The sequence below is a fragment of the Hyaena hyaena genome, unplaced genomic scaffold (assembly GCF_003009895.1).
Source record: "Hyaena hyaena isolate Hyena2069 unplaced genomic scaffold, ASM300989v1 scaffold_34, whole genome shotgun sequence".
NCBI lineage: Eukaryota > Metazoa > Chordata > Mammalia > Carnivora > Hyaenidae > Hyaena > Hyaena hyaena.
Genome location: NW_024080665.1, coordinates 2,706,436 through 2,722,228, shown reverse-complemented (window position 1 = coordinate 2,722,228; position 15,793 = coordinate 2,706,436). Strand labels below are relative to the sequence as shown.

The 15,793-nt window shown below is 42.4% G+C and overlaps 1 long non-coding RNA gene across 1 annotated transcript in view; it reads right to left on the bottom strand.

The window, feature by feature from the left end:
* Positions 1-6,025: 6,025 nt before the first annotated feature.
* LOC120229641 overlaps positions 6,026-15,793 on the bottom strand; it is a 52,820-nt gene continuing 43,052 nt past the window's right edge. The window contains exon 3 of the long non-coding RNA XR_005527796.1: positions 6,026-6,270. This is a non-coding gene — a long non-coding RNA (uncharacterized LOC120229641). The remainder of the gene's footprint in view (positions 6,271-15,793) is intronic.

Sequence of the window (15,793 nt, the reverse complement as noted above, 5' to 3'; positions counted from 1 at the left end):
TTTTTCCGACAATCACTTTGCTTCACGAAGAAGGTATTGTTACCCCTATACACATATTAGAAAGGGGCCCCAGTGTGTAGTTCCTCGCGGCCATAAAACTGAAGCCAGTGCTTGGTACTATTGAAGATTTGATCAAGTTTTGTGATTGCCCTTCCATGTAAACTGTGTACTTTTGGAAACATCGTTTCTGGTAAAAATGCCCAAGCCAAAGGGGGCTTTTAATATGATTACTGATATTAACAGAGTTTTATTGTAAATGATACACGGCATAGAAAAGTCATTTGCGGATTGTGAACCAGTGTGCAAATGTGTGAGACGGGTCATATTCTTGAATGGAGCTGTATATTAGGAAGAGAAAATAAATAACAGCATTTAAGTTTCTTATTACTGTTTACTCATTAGCTGAAAATACCCTGTAAGGTCCCAGAAAATTGTTATTGTTGAAACCCAAGCCTGCCCCTTCAGAAAATCATGAAGTAGGACACATCAACTCCAGACCTTTCTTTCCCTCCCTGATCTTATAACACATTCTCTCTCATGTATTTCCCACTAAATTTAGGCACCACCTGTTTTCAGGTCAATGGCTTAACTTTTGGAAAGATGGTAACGAACTTTAAAAGATGTTGTTGTTTAACATAACTTTCTTTGAATTGAGCCTCACCGTAGCTAAGTGAGGCAGATATAATTTAGATCCTCTCCCCCCCAACACACACACACTATGAATGAGGAAAACACAGAAATTGAAGAACTCACCCAATTTCACAAAGCTAGGATTGAAGGGAGCTGGGCTATATAACCCCAGGTCTTCTGTCTTCCAAGTGTCTTCTATACAACAAATGTCAAGGTGACAGGTAATGGAGTAGAAACAGAAAGACAAGCTGCTTATAAAACTGACACCACAGTAAGTAGCATATGAGTCAAGAATTATAGCTTACTCGTAAGCTTAGTTGGTGTCAAGTATTGCTGTAAGCATCTCACATATGAATTCATTTAGTCCTTGAAATTTTATGAGGTAGAAACTATTATGTCTAATTACAAATGAGAAAACTGAGGCAGAGGAAGGAGGTTAAATAGCTTGCCTAGAGTCACACATTGTAACTAAGTGGTAAAGCCAAGACTTAAACATGAGCAGCTTTGCTCGTGTCTGCTCTAGTCAGTGGTTCTCAAACCTTCATGTTTAATAGGAACCCCTGAGGATCTTGTTAAAATGCAAATTTTGATTGAGTATTTGTGGGTAGGCTGTAAGAGTCTATATTTCTTTTTTTAAATCATTTTTTAATGTTTTATTTCTGAGAAAGAGAAGCATGAGTAGGGGAGGGTCAGAGACAGTAGGGGAGGGCAGAGAGACAGGGAGACAGAATCTGAAGCAGGCTCCAGGCTCTGAGCTAGCTGTCAGCACAGCCCAACGCGGGGCTCGAAGCCACGAACCGTGAGATCATGAGCTGAGCCAAAGTCGGACGCTTAACCAACTGAGCTACCCAGGTGCCCCTGAGTCTATATTTCTAACAAGCTCTCAATCTATCATCCATCCTCTCTTCCCTCCTTGGTATATTTGTATTTTGTGGCCAGAATCTGCCTTCCCCATACTGCCTCTGATTGCTCCATATTCCCAGATATTCCCAGTATTAAATTATCTTCCTTAAAGGTCAGAGTCATACTTTACCCTCAAGAAACTTATCGTGCCCCTGACTTTCCCTCTAAGTTAAGACAGGCATTCCTGCCTCTGCTTCTACACATTGTATTACAAAATTCAGAACATTTGATTTATGGTCATTTGTTTGAAAATCTTCCTAACTAAACAATGGGCTCTTCAGGGAGAGATCTTTCCTCTCTAGTACCTAGTATATAAAAATAATAGCTAATACTTATCCAGGGCTTTCTCTGTTCCAAACACTGCTTTATACATTAACTTTAGTCTCCACAAAACACTTATGAGAATACTATTCCCATCTCACAGATGAAGAAACTGAGGCACCGAGAGATTAAGTAGTTGACCCAAGGCAACACACTAGTAAGTAGCAGAGTCATGAGGCACTTGGCACTTTGACCCCAGGGAATATGTGATAAATAAAATGAGAGCCATCCTCCACTTTCTCAAAAGAAAAACTAAGATTTATTGTCCTACTAGACATAACTACCTCTAGTCTGGGGAGATGTATTGGAGTACAATATCTGTCTCAAACTTTATTTCTCTATTGACCAAGCAGGTTAAGCAGGTTTCTTGAAACAAACTTCTTCAAGGACCCTACCAACCACTATTCTAATTTTGTAGTGCTGTATTGGAGAAGGTGGATTTCACCATTATCATCAAAATAATCTGTTTAGTTCCTATAATATTGTACAGGTAGGCAAATCGAAATGGATAAGACCTTAGGGATTTGTTTTCAAAATGAAAAAACAGATCCAAAATCATTAAACAAGTTAACCAGAGTCCTACAGGGACTTCATGACAGAACTGGGACTGGAAACAGGCCCTTTTGACTTACGGGCTGCCATTCTTTGCACTGCACACTGCCCTTAGGTCTTACCTTCAGAAAGTTTTATTACCACACCGGTATAGCCAAGGTGTATACCAAAAATGAGAATAGCCAAACCAAAAAAATAATACAAGTAGAATATAAAACAATAGATCAAGATAAGTAGATTTGGGGGACAGAAAAGAAGTAAAGTAAATGGGGGTAACTGGCAATTAAATACCGGCGTTTCGTGGAAAATTAGAAGTGCTTAGAACAGCCCAGACAGGAGGTGAAAGATCTGGGTACTGTCTTGTCAACTGATGCAACTCCTCTCCCTTGCTGTCCATTAAATTCTGTAGTCTCTACTTCCTGAAGAGCTGGCCCCGTTGCTTTAGTGGGAGGATGATGAGGCCTCATCCCCTGTGTGGAGTGGACTTTTTCCCAGCCTGATTCTTCCAAAAGAACCTCTCCACACTCCTTGCCTCATACATCTATCATACAGACACTGCTGTCAGAATGAGCTTTCTAAAATTCAAAGCCCACCATGTCAGTCCCCTGCATAAGACTTTCCAATGGTTCAAGTTGCCAGTAGAATCGCTTCTCAGCCTTTTGGCTAAGATCAAGTGTAAGTTGCCAAAAGAGTAGTAAAGTTCCAGCTTTTTTACAAGCAAACCCCTGCCAGTGCAAAGAAACTTCCTTGCATATCTAGTATTTTCCTAGGGCACTGCCATCACTTCTTTATCTTGCCTAAACTCTGATGTTGTCCTAAAGTTAACTGCTTCTCTTGAAGCCCTTTCAAATGGAGTTCTTCCTTCTATCCCCATCTTCAATATCTTTTTTTCTTTTTTTTTTAACTCCTATTCTTTAATGTGTATTTTATGTTTGAGAGAGAGAGACAAAGTGTGAGCAGGGGAAGGGCAGAGAGAGGAAGCGACAGAATCAGAAGCAGGCTTCAGTCTCTGAGCTGTCAGCACAGAGCCTGATGTGGGGCTCAAACTCATGGACCTCGAGATCATGACCTGAGCCAAAGTCAGCTGCTTAACCAACTGAGCCATCCAGCCACCCCCCCACCCACCCACCCACCATCTTCAATATCTTGAACCAGAAATAAAGGATGGCATTCTCAGCACCTTGTAACTACAACTTCCAGACCAGCTACCCTTGCAGTGAGACTTTCAAACCATGCAAACACCATTTTACTGTCATTCCATCTCTCTAGGGGGATGATGGGATTTTAGGGAGAAGCTTTTTAAGCCTGCTGTCATCAGCTTATGTTGCCCCGTTGTCCCTTTTGCCCTTGTCCTCACCAGAAAGATTTTAAAAAACCTTTCCCGGGGCGCCTGGGTGGCTTAGTCAGTTAAGCGTCCGACTTTTGCTTAGGTCATGATCTCGCAGTTCATGGGTTTGGGCCCCGCGTCGGGCTCTGTGCTGACTGCCGGCTCGGAGCCTGGAGCCTGTTTCAGTCTGTGACTCCCTCTCTCTCTGACCCTCCCCTGCTCACGCTGTCTCTCTCTGTCTCCTAGAAATAAATAAAACATTTAAAAAAACATTAAAAAAAACAAAAACAAAAACCCTTCCCCAGCGCTGTCATTCAACCACCCATTTCTTTGATCCTGTACTTTGTTCTCCAGAACTATTCCACCTCTGAAATCAATAAATAAGGTATTCCACCTTCTAAACAAGACCTTCTTTTATTCCAGAAAGTTTTTACTCCTTTACCCTCACCAAACCTGTTCTTCAACTTCAGTGAAATCTGCAGTTTGCAGTCTACCAGTTCCAGGTTTGTTCCCTCCTCTAACTTTACTTTCTTCCCCTTCTACACGGGGCCCTGTGATCATTTATTTCAAACTCTGTCTCACTGGCACTTTCAAGTTCATTCAGCTGTCTCTGCCCTTCCACATAGACCCTAAAACAGCCCTCAACCTTGAATCAGCTTCTCCTCTACAGTCCTTCCCATGTTGGTGTAGCTGTTAGTTAACTATTAGTACATAAGAAATTATCCCAAACCTTGGCTTTAAGACAAAATAAGGTTTTGGTTTTTCTTGTTTTAATTTCATACAGGCTTTGCAGTTTCTATGGGAATCAAGTTCGCTGGGTGATTCTGGCTGGAATCCCAAGAGGTGGTAGTCATGATGTAAGCTAGGACAGCTATCATCTGAAGACTGGGGCTAAAGGATCAGCTTCCAAGGTACAGTAAAAACTCGGTTTGCAGCCATAATTCGTCCCAGAAACATGCTTGTAATCCAAAGCACTTGTGTATCTAAGCAAATTTCCCCATAAGAAATAATGGAAACTCAGATGATTTGTTCCACAACCCAAAAATATCCATATAAAAATGATTAAAATACTTAATACAAAATAATAAAGGAAAATAAGTTAACCTGCACTTACCTTTGAAAACCTTCATGGCTGGTGTGAGGGAGATGGAGAGAGAAGGGTTGTTGTGTAGGATGACTTTCACTATCGCTAGCGGAATCACTGCTATCTCTTGGCTAAGTGGAATCTTTTTCTGCATGGGGACTGTTGTATATGGTCACATGGATGTTGACAGTATTAATAAACTCTTGTCATATACTGTATTTAATGGAACTGGCAATAGGCAGCGGAGGAAAGGCTCTCTATCTGCAGGCTGCCTGACCTAGAGTGAAGGGACACATTCCTAAGCTTACTCCTGTATGGAAAGGCAAAGGACTGTCCATAGATGTTTCGAAGTGACAAAAAATACACAAGTGCCAGTTGTGGGCACCTTCCAACATTCTGAAAAATCACTGATTTCTGCAAACACCATGGCCTGAGACTGAGCGTCTGAGCATGGGAGACGATAACCCACAATCCTGCAGAGAGAGAGAGAGAGAGAGAGAGAAGAACCATTGGCTCAGTTGTGATCATGTGATGTGTGTGACATTTGGCGTCATGTACTACTCGTATTGCAAAACATCACTCATTTTTCAAGTTAAAAGTTATTAGAAATATTGTGGAACGCTTGCAGAACAAGTTAGCAGAACAAGTTACTCGCGATCCAGGGTTTTATTGTAGCTTGTTCACATGGTTGGCAAGTTAGTGAGGGAAGAGGTCTGTTTTTTATGCTGTGGCCCTCCCTGTAAGGCTGCTCGAGTATCCTCACAACATGATAAGTGATGGGAGAGGGCAGTGTTGAAGCTGCAAAGTTGTAATCTACCTACCCGTGTGTGTGTGTGTGTGTGTGTGTGTACAAAATCAGGTTTTAAGAATTTATACAAAGCAGCAAATCTAGAACTTGATGGAAGTTGACATAATATTAAGTTGCATCTATTGAAATTCCATTATAAAAAGCACCTGTGTGTATTATCTCGTTTAAACTTCACAACATTCCCATGAGATAGTACTTGTTGTCCATTTCATAGCTGAGGAAACCAGGGCCTAGAGAGAAAAATAATTCCTGGAATTCCTGGACAATTGACACTGTCCAATGTCAAATATCACGAGAAGACTCTTCCCAGGAACACACAGATATTCCTGAGTTCTGGTTATTTGTGGTTGCACAACAAACCATTGCTGTAGCTTAAACAATTTATTTTTGCTCACAGATCTTCAGTTTGGTAGGGCTTAACAACACGGTTCATCTCTTCTCTGGAGTGCACTAGGACAGCTTGATAGCTAAAATCTGGAATCACCTGAGGTCTCATTCATTCATATGACCAATCATCTAGGTCTCATTCATTCATATGTTGCTGGGAATCTTTGCTGGGATTATCAGCAGCAACATCTGTGAGGGGCATCTCCATGTGGCCTGTGCTTCCTTTGTAACATGTGGCCAGATTCCAAGGGCAAGTGACTAGAGAGAAAAGAGACAAAAGAAAACTATGGAAGTGTTTGTCATCAAACTATGGAAGTCATGTCATTATTTCTGCAGTGCTCTTGGTTGGAACAGTCAAGCTCACCCAGGTTCAGGGGGAAGGGAAGTAGATTCCATTTCCTAATGGAATCCGAGTGGTAGAGTTCTGAAAGAACACGTGGACCCAAAAATATTGCTGTGGCCATTTTTGAAAAACATCATCTGCCATAGTCAGTCCTGCTCACAATTCATCTCTCTCTCACATGGAGGACATGCGCATTCCTTCCTCCTGAAACCCCCAAAGTCTCTTCCCATTGTGATAGCAGGATCAGGCTGCTAAGAGGCTAAGAGGCTGCAGTCAGACTGTGAGATCCCATTTATATAAAGTTCAAGAGCAGCAAAAGTAATATGAAGTGCTAGATGTCTGAATAGTAAATAACTTTAAAGGATCAACTACTAGGAGCATGTAGGAACCATGGAACTATGAATGTTCCAGATCTTGATCTGGGTAGGGGTTACATGAATAAATAAGCCTAGGTAAAAGCTTATCAAGCTGTACATGTGAGATTGTATCCTTTACATAGTTTACACCTCAATAAAAAGTAAAAAGGCACAGTAACGGTGGATACACATCATTACACATTTGTCAAAACCGTTGAATGTACATCACCAGCAGTGAACACTTACATCACCTATAGACTTTAGGTGACAATGACACATCAATGTAGGTTCATCAATTGTAACAAATGTACCACCCTGGTGTGGGATGGTGATAAGGAGATTGATTTTATGGGGGGGGGAGGGGGCAGGGGGCTCCGTAGGACTCGAGGTATGTGGGGTATGTGGGAACTTTTTACACAGTTTGACTGTGAACCTAAAAGTGCTCTAAAAATAAAGTTCATTACTTAAAAAGAAAGTAAGTAAAAAGGATTTTTAAAAATCCTATTTGTACCAGTTAGGAGTGTGTGGGTGTGTGGGCATGAGTGGATGGATGGGTGAAATGGTTTAAGGAACAATGAAAATTTTTGGTTCACTTTTAAGTCCTAGAGTAGTTCTGGCAACAGGCATTACCGAATCTAGAGTATCTCCGTCTCTCAGCTGTTTTCTACTGTGTTGGCTTCATTCTCATGTTCCATGTGTTGGCTCCCAGCAATTCCGGGCTTATATCATCCTCCCTGCTTATAGCATCAGCAGAAAAGAGGCACATGCTATCTCTTCCAATGGTCTTATTAAAAGTCTTGCCCGATTGGTGTTATCTCCATCTAGGTCACATGCCCATCCCTAAACTGTGGCCAGGGGAATGCAACTCCCTGATTTGCCTTATCCACATGTTACTCTCTGGAAAGGAGGAAGCTGAGTGGTAAAGTCAATTTTTTCAAAGTACATGCAGTGGGGGTGGGAGTGAGCTCAGCTTCCCTTAGGAAAATTAGGGTACTATTATCAGAGGTCAGTGAAAGAATGCTACACAGCAAAATCAGATGCTTTACTAAAATAAGCCAGGGCGCTGTGTGAGTCATAAAAATGTTCATACCCTTTGATACAGGATTCCCATTTGTGGGAAGAATCCAAAATATGAGAAAAGTTGTATTTACAGATTTTAATTTCGATGCTATCAAAAAATTGACAACCTAATCCTCTTATAATAGAAAAGTATTTTCATACCCCATATATCTACACAGACTAAATGTAATCATTTAAAATAAAAAATAAAAGGGCACCTGACTGGATCAGTTGGAAAAGTGTGAGACTTAATCTCAGGGTTGTGAGTTCAAGCCCCATGTTGGGTGTAGAGATTACTTAATAAATAAAGCTTTTTAAAAACTGAAAATTCCAAATAGTTAACATTAAAGAGTATGCTTAAGTGGGAAAATCATATACATATGTGTATATACATATATTTATGTAAAATGACACATATAGATATGGAAAAAAAATGGAAGAAAACATGCCAAAACAATAACTTACTAGGGAAAGTTCTACCATTAGAGTGGTAGAACTATGAATGATTTTTTTCCCTTTATTTTTCAAGTTTCCTTTTAGGTATGTATGTTATTGTTATGATTTAATCATGCACTTTGTAAAACTTTAATCATGCACTTTGTAGTATCTTAATAAGAATAGTCCATTCTCCTAAGAGAATTCTCCTACGATGGAACAGAACCAAAATAAAGAAACTGTGTCATCAGTTGACTAATGATTCTGGGAAAGGTCATAGAACATTAGAGTTAGAAGAAATCTCAGTGGTATTCAGTTTAATCCCCCATTTTACAGCAGAGATATCTGAGACCCAGAGAGTCAAAGTAACTTACACAAAGTCACACAGGAACCAAGGGCAGGTCTTGTGATTTTCAGGCTAACATTTCCTACACTGATTAAACCAATCTGTTAAGATTTGGATTTTGGGGGTGCCTGGGTGGCTTGGTTGAGCATCTGACTCTTGATTTTGGCTCAGGTCATGATCCCAGAGTTGTGGGATAAAGCCCCGCGTTGGGCTCTGCACTGAGCTTGGAACCTGCTTAAGATTCTCTCTCTCTAAAACTTAAAAAATAAAAAGATTGGATTTTTGTGAGACTTTCTGCTTTCCTGAAAACACATCCTCAAGTTCAAGTTGATATCCAGCCTTTCATTACTAATTCAAATTAAAGCAGCTATTGTCACTTGCTGGGAAAGTGATATTTTTAAAAGGATATTAAAAACTAATGTTATGGCCCTTTAGTGCCTTGCCTTGCACATGCTTGTGTATCTTTTTTTTTGTAAGCAGTTTAGTCAATAAATACCGAGGAAGCCCAGATCTGTCTAAATTAAATGGACCAGTGTATGGTCTACTTCTTTTGGGTGTCGGCCTCCTCACTTATTCATTGAATGAGGGTTAGACCCAATGCTAGGCTTTGGAGATCAGATGCATAAGGTACCATGATTATCCTCCTGGAGTTCACAGTTGAGTGGGGAGGTTAGACACATGCAGATAGCTCTATATGCCATAGGGGAACATGATAACACAATGTTCATAAAAGTGTTTAAGAAGATGCTATGGAATCAGGAAGACAAAGGTTTTCATCACAGAAGGCTTCAAGCAGAGGTAGCATTTGGGCTGGCCTCTTGAGTGAACAGGCTTTACCAGGCAGAGAAGTGGGGCAGGAGTATCAAGGGTATCACAGCAGAGGAAATAAGTAAAGCTTGGAAGTATAAAGGGGCACATAGAATGGCAACCTCAAGGAGTGAAATGACAGATGTTAGACTCTTAGTGGGGCTCAACTGGGAGTACTTGTTGGACTAACTTAGCAAGCTCTATCAAATTTCAGAAGATTGTAATGTACATCTTTGGCTAAAAACCTTAAATGACTTCTGAGATCTTACATATACCCTCAAAGTTTTGGGGTCTGTGGTTGCCACAGTACCTCATGAGACAGCACCAGACCTAATGACACAAGTTATTGTCATTTAATCCACGTTGGAACCCAAGTGGCAAAAATACCATCTGTGCTCTGTATGGAGATTTGACACTGATTGATGACTTGATCATTAGAAAACCAAAGGGAATTGCAAATGAAAATAGAAATAAAGACATAATCGCACACATTGAGTTTTCCCTAGTTTATTTTGGGGCGAAAAAAGTTTTTTTCAGGTTCACCCAAATGCTAAGGCACCTCAGGTGAGGAGCTGATGATAATCAGTAATTATCCAAGGTGAGATCCAAGATATTTCATAAAGATGGAAATAATAACCCTGTCGGAAATGGAAGTCATCTATCATGGGGGAGGGGGCTATAAATCCAAACATAATATTCAACTTGTCTTCACCTCAGAGAGTTTCCAGCTGTTTATGACGTTTTGCTGTGATTTGCCAGAGATGAAATGCATTTTTTTAAACTCTGCTCCAGCCAGCTGAACGAAAGGCTTGGGAGCCATATTCTCTTCCAAGAAGTGTTGAGCACTTGTGAAGTCTGCAGAGAAATGGTAGAAGGTGTCTGCTTTCTTGTCAGTTCCAATGAAGATCTTTTCATTGCAACCCTAGAATTGATCATTATTTTCTAAGTGAACTAGAGAAGACCAGATCAGGTCTCTCTTGGGTTGAAAGGGTGCTTGCTGTGATGTTATGAGTTTTAAACTTAGCACGTCAAGGCCAGTGGTTCAAATCCAAGCCTCGCTAAAGGCAGAGGTAATAAAGGAACGCATGCTTATGGAGAGCCTGAGGAATGCATTTGTTGAGAAATGATTGCGGGAAGGAAATGGTCCAAATAATGCTTGGGTGAGTGTGTGCCCGCGCGCACACACACACACACACACACACACACACACACCCTGAGCTGAAGTGTAGAAGGGAGTCTATGGTGAAAGCACTTAATCTCACCAGACTGACTGGAGACTTCTTGAGAGCAAGGACAGAGGCTGAGTTCTGAATTCCCAGCACTGTTGAGTAAATTACTGGATGACATGTTGAACCTGAGAAGACAGTGGTGTGGCCATGTGGCAGTGTCTTCCCACAGTCACTCCAGACTGCCTAAGCTTCCCAGACAAACCTTGCACCTTCATGTCCTGCCCTGGGGCTGTTCTCCTCCCATTCTTCCTCTGTCTGGAATAGTTTTATGCCATCCCTTCTTCCACCCCCTGGCCTTTTGAAGGCTATTAAAACCATCATTCTTTATAGTCCGTCTTAAATGTCTCTTGAAAATAGTTTTCCATGCACAGATGGGAGCAGGGAATGTCCCTGGAAGTTAAAGAGGTCTTGGTTTGAATCCCAATTCTACCTCTTTCAGGTTCTTGAGAAAGTTACCTCAGTTTCCACCAGATGGGTTTAAGGAAAGGTTAATGTGATAACATATGTACAGTGCCTAGCTCAGTGACCAACCCTGGATAGATGATCAGTGACTCGGTGTTACCTCTCTCCATCCATTCACCTTCCTCCGTGAAACCCAGCTCTGTGCTTTAAAAGTGTTGCCTCCCTCTACCTATACATTCTTTAACACTTCTTTGCCCCCCCTCCCAGATATAATTGCTACCTTCTCTGTTCCATAGTGCTTTGCTTAATGTCTCTTTTCTAGCACTTATTATAGGCTGACTTGTGCTATAACTTACTGTGTTTCTCTCCCACTTTGGCTGAAAACACCTCAAGAGCAGTATCCCCAGCAACGAGCATAGGGACTAGTTTAGGACAGGCATTCTGTAAATGGTTGTCTAATTGAAACAACATTTAACCCAGCTTTCCAGGAGGCAAAGTGAGCATGTAACATGTCTTCTCCCAACAAGTGCTGAATGGTCTAAGTAGTGAGGAGGAAATTCCCGTGCAATTAAGTGGTTCAAAGTTGATTGCTGTCTGTCCAGCCCAAGTGAGCAGAGCCTCCACTTCCAGATGTCTTTGTTTCCCCCACTTCCAACTCAGCCAGGCCAGAAGAACATTCCCATAAGGGTAACCCAATATATCTTTTTTGGCTGATTTGATTAGAGTGTGAAATACTTTCTTTGGAGAAAATGCACAAGAGTGAGGTTTTTCTCTGTTTTTGCAAGGGACAGAAGGTGAGGGAGAGAGAGGGAAATTGAAGCCAGAGGAAAATCTATTGTACCCCAGGAGATGAAGAACACATGTAGCCAACACAACAGATATTGTCCTGGGTCAGAACTTCAGAGCCTGAGCCATAAATGACTCCATAACTTGCACTGATCTTAGGGAAAGAATTAAGAAGAAAATATAAAATCCAAAAAAATTCCCTTCCCCAGAAACTATTCTTTGCAGTGATATTTGTACCAATGAAGAGCTGGAAGCAACCTAAAAATTCAATTCAGCAAATATTTACTGAACTACTAAGTGTAAAGGGGCACTAGAGTTATGGAGATACTGGTGAAGCTAGATTTCTAAACTCAGTCTCTTCTCTCCACTCAATTATTTTCATCTCTGGCAAAAGCACACTATATCAGTTAGCATTCAGCTAAGGCACTGGAGCTGCTATGAGATGTGGGATAAGGGATTTATTATAGAAGTTAGAGCTTATACAATTGTGGGAGGGACTGAAGCAACGCAGCTCTGTAAGGGGGACATTCAATGGAGTCACCAACCAGTTGATCTGCAAAGCCAAGCACACCCAGCTGATATGGGGCGATGGAGGAGGAGCTGATGGAGAAGTCTACAAGAGAAGGCTGTGGGTCCACAGCCAGACTGCTGGTGGTGGGCTTGAAGCTTTGATTGGCTGGCAGAGTTAGCAGTTAGGAAGAGCTGAGTGTGGAGTGGGAAGGAGAGGGAAGCAAGCTGGAACCTGCTGGCCCATCCACATCTGTCCACGACTGCGGTGATCAATGGTTACTGATTCACTTCTGCTTTCCAAATCTCAGGCAACTTTCTTTTTAAACCAACTGTAACCTTTAACCATGCAGTTGGCATCTTAACCAAACCAACACACATAAATTTCGCCTGTCACCATAAAGTCATTTCTGTCTCCTCCCAATTTTCCACAATGGAGAATGAGAGGGCTTTTAAGTCTGACAGGCCTGGGTTCTAATCCTGGCTAGGTTCTAATCCTAGCTGTACGACCTCAGGGAAATCACCATTTCCAGACCTTGGGTCAGGAGTCATTCCTCTATGCTCCTGTAGACCCTTGTGTTTCTCTCCATGGTATCCTTTATCTCCATTGCTTGTCATTATCTATTCATATGTCCCTTTTCTCTCCCAGACTACAAGCTTGAGCACAGGGGTCATATCTGATTCTGCTCTGTAGTTATGGTGCCTAACAGTGCCTGACACAGAATAAGATGCTCAACAAATGCTGGCTGAGGAGGAGTCCTTGAGATGGAGAAGACAAACTCACCAGACTATCAAGCTAACCGTGGAGCCCAATACTAAGACATGAAGGGAGTGAGACTCACCGCTGTGTAGAGGTGCGCTCAGTACCCTCTATGAAAATGGGCTCCAGACACCCTTACCTCATCCATAGCTTCCATCTTAAACCATTCCACTTTCCAACCTGTTTTAATCATCCTTATTCCTCAGGCTTTGGCTTGTCTTCTGTGTATCATCTGCTATCACCTCTTGGACCGATTACTTTAAATGTTCAAGCCTCTGACTCTCTATCTTGCTTGAATTTTTATTTCCCCCTTTGATCAAACTATTTTCCCTTTTTTGGCATGTTTCCCATCCTCGTACCTGAGGTTCTTAGGTCAGAGCCCATGAAAGTCCCTGCCCTCAGGGAGTTTTCAGGCTGGTGAACAATAGACAATAAAACCAGCAATTCCTGGACATTGTGGTAAGAGGTCTGTTGAAGTATGTTCAGGGTACTGTGAGCATAGAGAGAATGAAGAGCACCTAATCTTACAAAGAGAAGGAAGTATACAGTGATCTGAGTTTTGAGAAATTGCTTAAGAGATTCCCAGACAGGGGGTGCCTGGGTGGCTCAGTCATTTAAGCATCCACTCATGTCATGGTCTCAAGGGTTGAGAGTTCAAGCCCCATGTTGGGCTCTGTGCTGACAGGTCAGAGCCTGGAATGTGCTTTGGATTCTGTGTCTCCCTCTCTCTCTCTGCCCCTCCCCCACTCATGAGCACGTGTAAGCTCTCTCTCTCTCTCAAAAACAAATAAACATTAAAATAATAATAAATATTAGTAATAATAATAATAAAGGAGATTCCAGGCAGAAGAACAGAGGATATGTTTTGCAGACAGAGCCCAGCAAAGGGGTAAAGACTGGAGAGACAGGGTCTGGAAGGCTACAGCGGGGTTGGTGGTGGGAAGAGCATGGAAACACAGTTGGGAAGTGGAGGGAAATGAGCCGACATTGTAAAATTGGGAGATTTCACGTGAAATTCTGAATCTCCCGTTTCTGCTGAAAAATCAGAAGATCTGGCTATACTGAGCTCTCCCTCTCATATGAGCTGAGAGGTCTTCATCCTTGTTAGATGCCATATGTGCTTTCTGTTGTTGTTGTTTAAAGAATGGACCTTTTATTTTTATTTGTTTATTTATTTATTTTTAAAGTAAGCTCTCAGCCCGACATGGGGCTTGAACTCACAACTCTGAGGCCAAGAGTCACACGCGCCACCGACTGAGCCAGCCAGGTACCCACCGTATGTGTTTTGTAACTTGCTTGTCTCCGCCACACTATTTTGTCATCACACACTCCTGTTTTTCTTTAAGGAGAGAAATATTTCTCGTTACCTGCGTCTCTGAAAAGTGGGGAAGTGGCATTTAGGCACAAGAGCCAGGCATTCCAAAAGTTCGGAATAGCATGTTTCTTGTGGACGTGAAGAAACAAATGTATCAGTTGGAGGAATGCCACTTTCACTTAAACTTAGTCCCCTTCACTCATTTATGTTACCTACAAGGTTTGCTCCATAAAGAGTGATGACTCCATGGGGCTGCCTTACTTTTCATAAAACCTTGCAGTGTTCACAGACCATCAAGAAGGAATGTGCCAGGGGCGTTAGTCTTAAAGAAGGCGTAGGAGACACGCACATGTCTGACTTGTCTAAGGGACACCAATGCTGACTCTCAGAGCCTCAAATAGGCAATGAATCAAGCAGAAAGAAATGAAGAGGACTCAGAAAAGGGCTTATCCGTGGCCCCAAAGCAGCTAATGGCAGGAGTTGTCCACAGCCAGTGACAACATAGAGAAAATGCAGGGCAACCCTCACCTCCAGATCCAGAGCCAAAGACCAAGGTGCTCCCAGTAATGGTGCAGACCTGGCCCAGCTCCTCAGTAAGAGGGTTACTTTAGAAACCCCCTTGGTTCTCACATCCGAGGATGGCCCTGCTCCGTAGCTAAGGCCGCCAGCCTTCCCAGAGCCTAGAACTCCTCCTATGAGCTCTGAGCTCCTTGCAGCTGGCCAAGTGAGAAAAGGCTGCCGTGGGCTCCTTGGGGGCCTCTTATTTTCACTGATGATTCTCCGCAGCTCGGCTCTGGCAGTCTTACCTCCCCCCTGCCCGCCCCCCTTGTAACTGATCCCCATCCTCTGGCCCTGTCAGCACCTCTGCTGTGTACAGCATGACATGTGTGAGTCTTGAGCCAGGCAGGAACCCTCAGAGCGAGGTGTAAGTTACTTTGCAAGCCATTGAAGCTGCCTTTCCGTAGTGTGTTAGACGTTTGGGCTCTGCTAGTCGGAAAGCGGTGCCTTCACTAGGTGATCAGGGAGAAGGGATCCCCGAAGCCTTCGAATGGGAGTCCTCATCCTCATCTTCTCCCACATCAACTCTGCATGTACCTACCTGCTGAATTCACGTACATTAAAGCATAATGCTAAGTATGTTATATTTCTGATGGAAAGCTTTCACTGGCTCCTCATTTCCCACCAAATTCAAACCAAGTCACCTGCCCTGGCATTTTGGACCTATCCCAGGAAGGCCTCAAATGCTTTTTCTAGGCCCATCTCTTGCTTATAAACACCAAATACCCCAGCCAGAATGATACTTGCCATTCTCTGCAGACACAGAGTTTTCTTGCCTTGTTCTTCTCTTCCTTCCTCTCTGTTCATTTCCACCTCTCCAAACCTACCCATTCTACAGATCTCATCTCACCTTCAATGTTCCTAATGGCTCCAGTCAC